We start from the raw sequence: 9,437 nt of genomic DNA on the forward strand, positions 1-9,437 counted from the left end.
TGACAATTTTTTCAAAGATAGTGCTTCGTAGGCCGAAAAGGGGTAGAAAATTAATTAAAAAATAAGTTCGGGAGGGTAATAGGACCTTAGTAAAGGTTAGGTGTGTCTCAGGGATTTTGGGCATAGGCTGGGGGGTACTTATGCATTTTTCCATAAAATAAATTGTGTCTTTTGATATATTTCTCGTTTGTCTTCTTACTCAGGGTCTTTTGAGTCTTTTGAGGTTTGCTTTGGTATATTTTTCGTTTGTCTTCTTACTCATGTTTGTATCTTTTGAGGTTCACTTTGATCCGGATGACACCGGATTATTTCGGTCCAACAAATGATATCAGAGCGAGGTTAAAAATGGATGTTCATCTTGGGGGGCTCAATTCTAACTACAACTCATTTTACCGTAACAAAGATTTTTGTTAGAGAAATTTTATCGGAGTGTTGATCTTAGCGTGAATCAGCTCTCTGGTATCATCCCCTGCAATAGGAAACCTCACTAATCTTGTCTATCTTGACCTGTCGATCAACCAGATTACTGGTTCAATTCCAATTACTTTAGGTGACTTAACTGAGCTCAAAATTTTGTACCTTCATTCTAACCAACTTTCTTGCCTCATTCCTAGTGAGTTAGGGAATTTGAAAAACCTCAATGATATGGAACTATCCCATAATAATCTTACTAGTTCAATTCCAACTACTTTAGGTAACTTAACTGAACTCAAAATTTTGTACATTCATTCTAACCAACTTTCTGGTCTCATTCCTAGAGAGTTGGGGACTATGAAAAACCTCTCAGAGCTGGATTTAACCAGTAATCAACTTAGTGGTTCAATTCCAATAACTCTAGGATAACTTAACTAAACTCAAAATTTTGTATCTTTATTCTAACCAACTTTTTGTTCTCATTCCTCGAGAGTTGGGGAATTTGAAAAACCTCAATGATCTGGAACTATGCAATAATCAGCTTAGTGGTTCAATTCCAATGACTTTAGGTTTCATAACTGAGCTCAAAATTTTATACCTTTATTCTAACCAACTTTCTGGTCTCATTCCTAGAGTTGGGGAATATAAGAAACCTCACAGAGCTAGATTTATCCAGGTTCAATTCCAATAACTCTAGGTGACTTAACTGAGCTCAAAATTTTGTACCTTTATTCTAAGTTCCAACCAACTTTCTGGTCCGATTCCTAGAGAATTGGTGAGTTTGAAAAACCTCAATGATCTGGAGCTATGCAATAATCAGCTTAGTGGTTCAATTCCCATGACTCTAGGTTACATAATTGAGCTCAAAATTTTGTACCTATATTCTAACAAACTTTCTGGTCTCATTCCTAGAGAGTTGGGGAATATGAAAAACCTCACAGAGCTGGATTTAACCGGAAATCGACTTACTTGTTCAATTCCGATGTGGTAGAAAGCAACGTGCGACTTGAAGGACACGTTCCGTTGTGGATATGTACATCCACCATTTTTTGTAGGAATGAAGGTGCTTTTAGCTCGACATCATTGGTTCTGTTTCACTAGAACTCCTCGTTTTTTGTTGTCTTGGAATGTAAATAATCCATGATGGAGCTCGAGTAGAAAGTATTAATTTATTTCTCGGGAATAACTGTAGGTGACTTAACTGAGCTCAAATTTTTTTACCTTTATTCTAACCAACTTTCTGGTCCCATTCCTAGAGAGTTGGGGAATTTGAAAAACCTCAATGTTCTGAAACTACAAGAAAATCAATTTACTGGTCCAATTCCTGCTTCCTTTGGCAATTTGAGAAACTTGCAATTTTTGTATCTCCGAGAAAACAAACTTTCTGGTTCTATTCCAAAAGAACTTGCATATTTGGATAACTTGGTAGACCTCATAATAAGTGAAAATCAGTTTTCAGGCCATTTGTCTGAGCATCTTTGCCAAGGTGGGAAACATGAGAACTTCACAATGAACAGTAACAAGCTGACAGGGCCAATACCAAGCAGCTTGAAAAAGTGATCTAGTTTAAAATTTGTCCGCTTAACAACAACAGTTTCACTGGGAATTTATCTGAAGCTTTTGGCATCCATCCAGAGCTGCAGTTCATTGATTTGAGCGACAAAGATTTTCACGGTGAACTCAGCAACAACTGTGGGAAATGTAAAAATTTGATTGATCTGCGTGTAGCCAGAAATAACATTAGTGGTAGCCACCAGAGATTGGAAATGTCAAAGGGCTTTTAGGACTTGATCTTTCATCGAATCATTTGATTGGGCATATTCCAAAGGAATTTGGAAAATTAAGATCTCTAGTTAATCTTTTTCTGCAAAACAACCGAATTTCAGGTAATATACCTGAGGAACTTGGGTCACTAACAAAGTTAGAGTCCCTTGATCTATCAGACAACAGATTGAACGGGTCAATCCCGATGTGTATAGTAGATTTCGTGCAGTTGTTTCAGTTGAACCTAAGCAACAACAAGTTTGGCCAGAAAATTCCAAAGGAGATAGGGAGGATAACACAGGTTCATGTACTTGATTTGAGCTATAATCTTCTAGTTGGAGGTATACCCCCTTAGTTAGCCAATTTGAAGGTGTTGGTAAACTTAAATCTTTCCCACAATGGCCTATCTGGACGCATTCCTAGAGAACTTGAAACTTTGACTGGTTTGCAGGATGTGGTATTGTCATACAATGAGTTGGAAGGTCCAATCCCTAATAATAAGGCTTTTATCAATGCCTCATTGGAGGGTAATAAAGGTCTTTGCGGCAATGTTGCAGGACTAGATCCCTGCGAAATGTCGTTTTCTGTGGTGAAAAAGCACTCAATGGCAAAGGGACGTAAACTCATCCTCATCACTGTACTTCCTGTTATGGGAGCACTAATACTGCTCTGTGTTTTTGTTGTTGTGTTGGTTCTGTGTGATAAAAGAAGGAGAGTTAGAGACGTTGAAAGCCGGGATGATGGTTGGCTTTCGATAACCATGTTAGATGGAAAGACATTGTACAGGGACATCTTAAATGCCACAGAGGAATTTGATGCAAAATTTTACATCGGGCATGGAGGGCATGGAAGTGTTTACAAAATAGATCTTCCATCATTAGGGAATATAGCTGTGAAGAGACTTCATTCTTCATTTCAGAATACTCATCCCAAAAGCTTCATGAATGAAGTAAGGGCATTGAATGGGATGAAGCACCGAAACATTGTGAACCTCTACGGCTATTGTTCGAATGCACAAAACTTGTTCTTTGTTTACGAGTATGTGGAGAGGGGGAGTTTGTCTAGTATTCTGAGCAATGAAGTTGAGTCCAAGAAATTGGATTGGCTTAAAAGGGTGAATATCATCAAGGGTGTTGCTTTTTGCTTTGTCTTACATGCACCAGGACTGTTCACCACCGATTGTTCTCGAGACATATCGAGCAGTAATGTGTTGCTTGATTCTGAGTATGAAGCTTGTGTTGCATACTTTAGAATAGCAAAGATTCTCAAGCCAGACTCAACCAATCGCACTGCGCTTGTAGGCATATATGGCTATGTGGCACCTGGTAAGTTTTAAATAGTTCTGAACTATAGCCAAATACTCCATTGTTTTTTATCTCATTTACACGTTTAAATTGGTAATATTGTTCTAGAAATTGTATTATTCAGAGCTTGCATATACAATGAAGGTTACGGAAATGTGTGATGTGTTAAGAATTCATCACCAACTTAATTATTTACTTAAGATAAATCAAGAAAAATCTACAATATTCCGGAGGTGTAGAGAATTGAAGGAAGATCTCTAGAATGAATGAGTATTCTAGAGAGAATAGTCTAGAAATTTCTGTAAAAGGTAATTTTAGATAATGATAGCTAAGAATATTCTAGAATAGAGTAGTATGTATCTCTCTAGATTCTTCCATCACCTCCTATAAATAGAGGTGGTCCATTTGATTTGTAAGCAACCAAGCAAGAAGCAACTAAGAAAGAAACAAAGTAAGAAAGTAAGCAAGAGAGCAAACAACAAGTGAGTAAGATAAGAAAGAGTTGCCTGTAAAAATTGTAAGACCGAAGCAGGTTCTTACTTTGCAATAATAAAATTCAAGTTGTGAGAAATCGATTGTGCCCGTCATCTCCACGGATCGTAGGCATATTTATATGCCTAGAATGCTAATTATGCCCACATTTACGCCTAGTTTGAATTCAAAATGTATTCGTTTGCAGTCTTATCGAGTCGTTCGCTTATTTATGAGCTAACCAACATGATTAGTTGTGTAGGTAAGTTTAATGGGAGAAACGAGCACAAAAAGGGAAAAAGGAAGAAATCTGAAGATTCGAGTCTAAAGAGAGAAATGAAGAAGCTCAAGAAAATGCTCTAAGGCATTTGCGTGTCCTCTCCGCGACGCGGAGAGGGAGTGAAATTCTGAGCGCATTAAATCTATTTGAGGCAAAACACCTTGTGATGCTCGCGCGTCGCGCAGAAGTCAAATGGTTCTTGGAATCGGAATTTGGAAGGCACCGCGCATCGCGTGCTTGAGTATCAGATTTGGCCGTTTCGACTTTTAGTATAGATAGGGTTTTATTTTATTTTATTAGAATGGATCTTTTTTTGGGTTTTAAAGGACGACGATTTGGAAGAAAGTTTTCTTTAGTTTTAGGGTTATTTCTTAAACTCTTTTCCTTCCAATCGTTTGATGATTCATAACCATTGTATGATTGATTATTGGACTATGAGTAGCTAAATACCCTAGTTCTAGGGCTGTGATTACAGGATGCATGTAATTGATTGGTTGTTTTTGGGTTTATTATTGACTATCACATGAATCTTTCTTTTGTTCTTAATTTTCGTATTTCATGATTGATCACCATAGAAATAAATTTATTGTCCGAATTGAACTCGGGAGAGGAATAAGATGATAGAACGTGGGGCATAAGGAGCTTGTTGAACTCTAAATAACTAGGGTTGATTCATTTCTAGGATAGGGATATACCTAGAGACCTCGCTTGGGTCACCATACAGGAATATAACTTAATGCTCGGTAGGTAATCAGTCTATCCCCGCTCAACGATGTAGTTAGGGTATTATCTATCGTAGACGATTAGAGGTCGGGAGACTATGATCATACAGCTAACCCTGTGATTCATTGATTCGATAGTTAATAATTACGCATATAAATGATATTGATTGCATGAATCTTGATAGAAGTTGCAGCCCTGGACCTTTCCCAAATCATTGTTTGAAGTCGTGAAACTGAATCGTGTTAGTTAAATTTTGTTTTAAAATTTAGAAATAGAAATAAACAACTCTTTAAATCTGGAAATACATTTGTGGTTAACTGCAAACTAGAGAAATTGATAGTTTCTAAGTGTAAGTCCATGTGGGTACGATACCCGGCTCGTAAGAAGAGCCACTTCATTACTTGTACGATCACGTGCACTTGCGTGTGAGATTAGACCGCAATAAGTTTTTGGCTCCGACAACCAACAATATTCAACAAGTGGTATTAGAGCCTGGTGGATAAGAACGAGGTAGTAGCTCATAGAAGATCTTACAAGCTATTATCAGAGGCTACAAGTCGTAAGGCACTTATCAATGGCAGATTTCGCAAGCACTCTCACTAGCATTGTGAAGCTCAACACAAGCAACTATGGATCATGGAGCACGAGAATGCAATATTACTTTCTTAGCCAGGAATTATGGGATATTATCAGTGGATCAGACACCACACCACCAACAAATGTTGAAGCAACAAAAAGGTGGAAGGTCAAAGCTAGAAATGCCATGTATGCTCTCACTATAACCATCGAGAATGGGTTCCTACAACGGATTAAGAATGCCAAGACACCCAAAGAAGCTTGAGACACCTTGGCAACAATAATAACAAAGAAGAATGATGCAAGATTACAAAGGCTTGAAAATGAGCTTTTGTCAATCTCTCAACGGAATATGACGATCATTCAATGCTTCTCAAAGGTAAAATCTTTATTTGATGAAATATCAAAATTAGATCCTGAGAATGCTATCACAGAGACAAGAATGAGGAGAATCATTGTTCATGGTCTAATGTCGGAGTACAAAGGTATAATTACAGCCACACGGGGATAGGCTACAAAACCAACTTTATCTGAGTTGGAAAATTTGTTGGCAAATGAAGAAGATTTGGAGAAGCCATTATCAAGTCTCACTATAAAAGACGAAGATAAGGTGCTCTTCAGCAAAAGGCAAGACTATCAAAAAAGAGAAGCGAAGAGAAGCTCACGGCCAGGGGAAACCAAAAGAATCAACATCAAAGAACCCAACAACAAAACAAGTAGGTGAAATGCTTCAACAACCGGTAAATGGATAAGTGCTACAATTGTGGAAAAAAAGGACACTACGCCAGAGACTGCTGGTACAAGAAAGACTAAGAAGAAGCTTGGGATTTCGAGACCTCTTATGCAGTCAAAGAAACTAATCAACAAGAGGAGTTTGTCACATGTCACTCTACAAAGAAGAAGAGATTGCACTTACAACTGTAAGTGAGAAATTGGCCGATTATGAACATGATTGGATCATTGATTCAGGATGTTCCAATCACATGACAGGTGATGAGAAAAAACTCATTAACATGAGCGAATAGAAAGGTAGTCGAGTAGTGGTGACTGCAAATAACTAAAAAATGCCAATAACTCATATTGGTAAGACGATGCTCGTGCCTCATCACAACTCAAGACAAGTGGAACTTCAAAATATCTACCATGTTCCAGGTATGAAGAAAAACTTATTATTTGTATCACAACTAACAAATTCTGGTAACTATGTCTTGTTTGGGCCAAATGACGTAAAAGTATATCGAAACTTAAAAGTTACAAGCGCACCAATCACAGAAGGGAGAAGATTAGAATCAATCTACGCCATGTCAGCTGAGACAACTTATGTTGAAAAAACTCAAAGTAATGAAACAACTGATCTATGGCACGCACGTCTTGGGCACGTGAGCAACAAACTAAAAATCATGATGCAACAGTCAAAATTAAAAGGTCTTCCCAAGCTTGAGATTAGAGGAGACATTATATGTGATGGATGTCAATATGGGAAAGCACATCAACTTCCCTATGGAGAATCGAAGTATCAAGCGAATGAGCCATTGGAGCTAGTACACTCAAGCGTGTTTGGACCAGTGAAGCAGTCCTGCATCAGCGGTTACCGTTACATAGTAACATTCATTGATGACTTCTCAAGGTACGTATGGATTTACTTCTTAAAAGAGAAATCTGAACTACTTGAGAAGTTTAAAGAGTTCCAATATACTTTGGACAATGATATTGGAAGAAAAATCAAATGTCTCCGTACGAACAATGGGGGAGAATACACGCACGAGAGTTCAATGCTTATCCTAAAGAGAAGATAATAAGACGACAATTAACTTTCCCAAATACGCCACAATAAAATAGAGTGGCCGAAAGAAAAAATAGACATTTGGCAGAGATATGCAGAAGTATGCTACATAGTATGAATGTACCAACAAGGTTTTGGGCAGAATGCATGAAGACTGTTGTCCACATCACTAACATACGGATAGATTGAGATTCATCTCACTATTTGAGAAACTTAAAAAGATGATTCCTACCATAAGCCATTTTTGAGTTTTTGATTGTGTGTGCTATGTGTTCGTGCCAGATTATCTCCACAGCAAGTTTGATAAGAATGTTATTCGTTACATCTTTGTTGGATACAACGAACAAAGAAAATGATGGACGTGTTGTGACCCTACCACAAAACGGACATATGTGTCAAGAAATGTGGTATTTGATGAAGCGTTATCTTGGTGGTCCAAAGAAGTCTCCCTGCCAAACTTAATAGCTCTTGAGCAAAAACTGCAAGATAAGCTCAACGAAGTAGAACAAAGGAACAAGATCGAATCTAACTAGGAGGTACCTCTACAAAAGGAAAAGAAAAGCTTATGGAAAACTGGAGCTTGTGAAACACCAAATAAGTTGCAAGAAAAAGTCCAAGAAGAGTCACAATCGCAACTGAGGAGGTCTACACAATTGAAGCTTCCAAACACCAAGTACATAGATGCAACATTAACCAAGGTGGTTAACATCAAAGAGGCTACTACCTTTGAAAAAGCTTCAAAGAGTAGGAATCAGAATAATTAGACGAAGGTGGAGATCCTCAAAGGGCATGGACGTCATGATGCTTGCAAAGTTTCAAGAATCGCTTACAACAGACGCAAAAAAAAAATTAAGTTAGTGTTGAGGGGGAGTGTTAAGAATTCATCACCAACTTAATTATTTACTTAAGATAAATCAAGAAAATTTAGAATATTCCTGAGTTGTTGAGAATTGAAGGAAGATCTCTAGAATGAGTATTCTAGAGAGAATAGTCTAGAAATATTCTAGAAAAGGTAATTCTAGAAAAAGATAGCTAGGAATATTCTAGAATAGAGTAGTATGTATCTCTCTAGATTATTCGATCACCTCTTATAAATAGAGGTGGTCCATTTGAGTTGTAAGCAACCAAGCAAGAGGCAACTAAGAAAGAAACCACGTAAGAAAGTAAGCAAGAGAGAAAACAACAAGTGAGTAAGAAATAAGAGAGAGTTGCCTGTAAAAATTGTAAGACCGAAGCAGGTTCTTACTTTGCAATAATAAAATTCAAGTTGTGAGAAATCGATTGTACCCGTCGTCTCAAACAACAATATTCAACATGATATGTACAACTTTGGAGTATTATCATTGGAGATAGTCCAAGGAAAGCATCTTGGGGAATACATTGTTGTGCTAGCAAATTCATTGACTATAGATCCTGAGCAGATTAGTGATTTGCTGGATGAGCGCCTTCCTTATCCTGAAGATAGAGTAAAAGATGTTTTGGTTTTTATCATCAAGCTAGCATTCTCTTGTTTGCTTGAAACTCCAAAATCAAGGCCAACAATGCACTTCATCTCTCATAAGTTATCATCAATGGATGCACGTCCTGTTAAGAATTCATCACCAACTTAATTATTTACTTAAGATAAGTCAAGAACAATCTAAAATATTACGGAGATATAGAGAATTGAAGGAAGATCTCTAGAATAAGTATTCTAGAGAGAATAGTCTTGAAATGTTCTAGATAGGGTAGTTTTAGAATTAAGTAGTTGGAGGAATATTCTAGAATAGAGTAGAAAAATATTTTTAGCTAAATTGTTCCATCACCTCCTATAAATAGAGGTGGTTCATTTGATATGTAACCAAGAAACTAAGTAACAGAGCAATTCAATAAGAAAGCAAAAGAGCAAACAAGTGAGTGCTTAAGTAAAGAGTGTTGCTGAAGCAAGCAACAAGTGTCATCAAGATTGTAAGACCGAAGCGGGTCCTTACTTTAATATCATAAAATTCTAGTTGTGAGAAATCGATTGTGCATGTTGTCTCCAAACAAATAATATTTAACAAGTGGTATTAGAGCCTGGTGGATAAGAGCAAGGTAGTAAGTCAAAGGAGATCATACAAGCTACTGTCGGAGACTACAAATC

The 9,437-nt window shown here is 37.3% G+C and overlaps 1 pseudogene; it reads left to right on the forward strand.

Moving 5' to 3' along the window:
* The first annotated feature begins 1,557 nt into the window (after nt 1-1,557).
* Nucleotides 1,558-8,925, forward strand: LOC125850594 (MDIS1-interacting receptor like kinase 2-like; annotated as a pseudogene).
* The last annotated feature ends 512 nt before the right edge of the window (nt 8,926-9,437 follow it).

The sequence above is a fragment of the Solanum stenotomum genome, unplaced genomic scaffold, assembly GCF_019186545.1.
Source record: "Solanum stenotomum isolate F172 unplaced genomic scaffold, ASM1918654v1 scaffold18192, whole genome shotgun sequence".
Taxonomy (NCBI): Eukaryota; Viridiplantae; Streptophyta; class Magnoliopsida; order Solanales; family Solanaceae; genus Solanum; species Solanum stenotomum.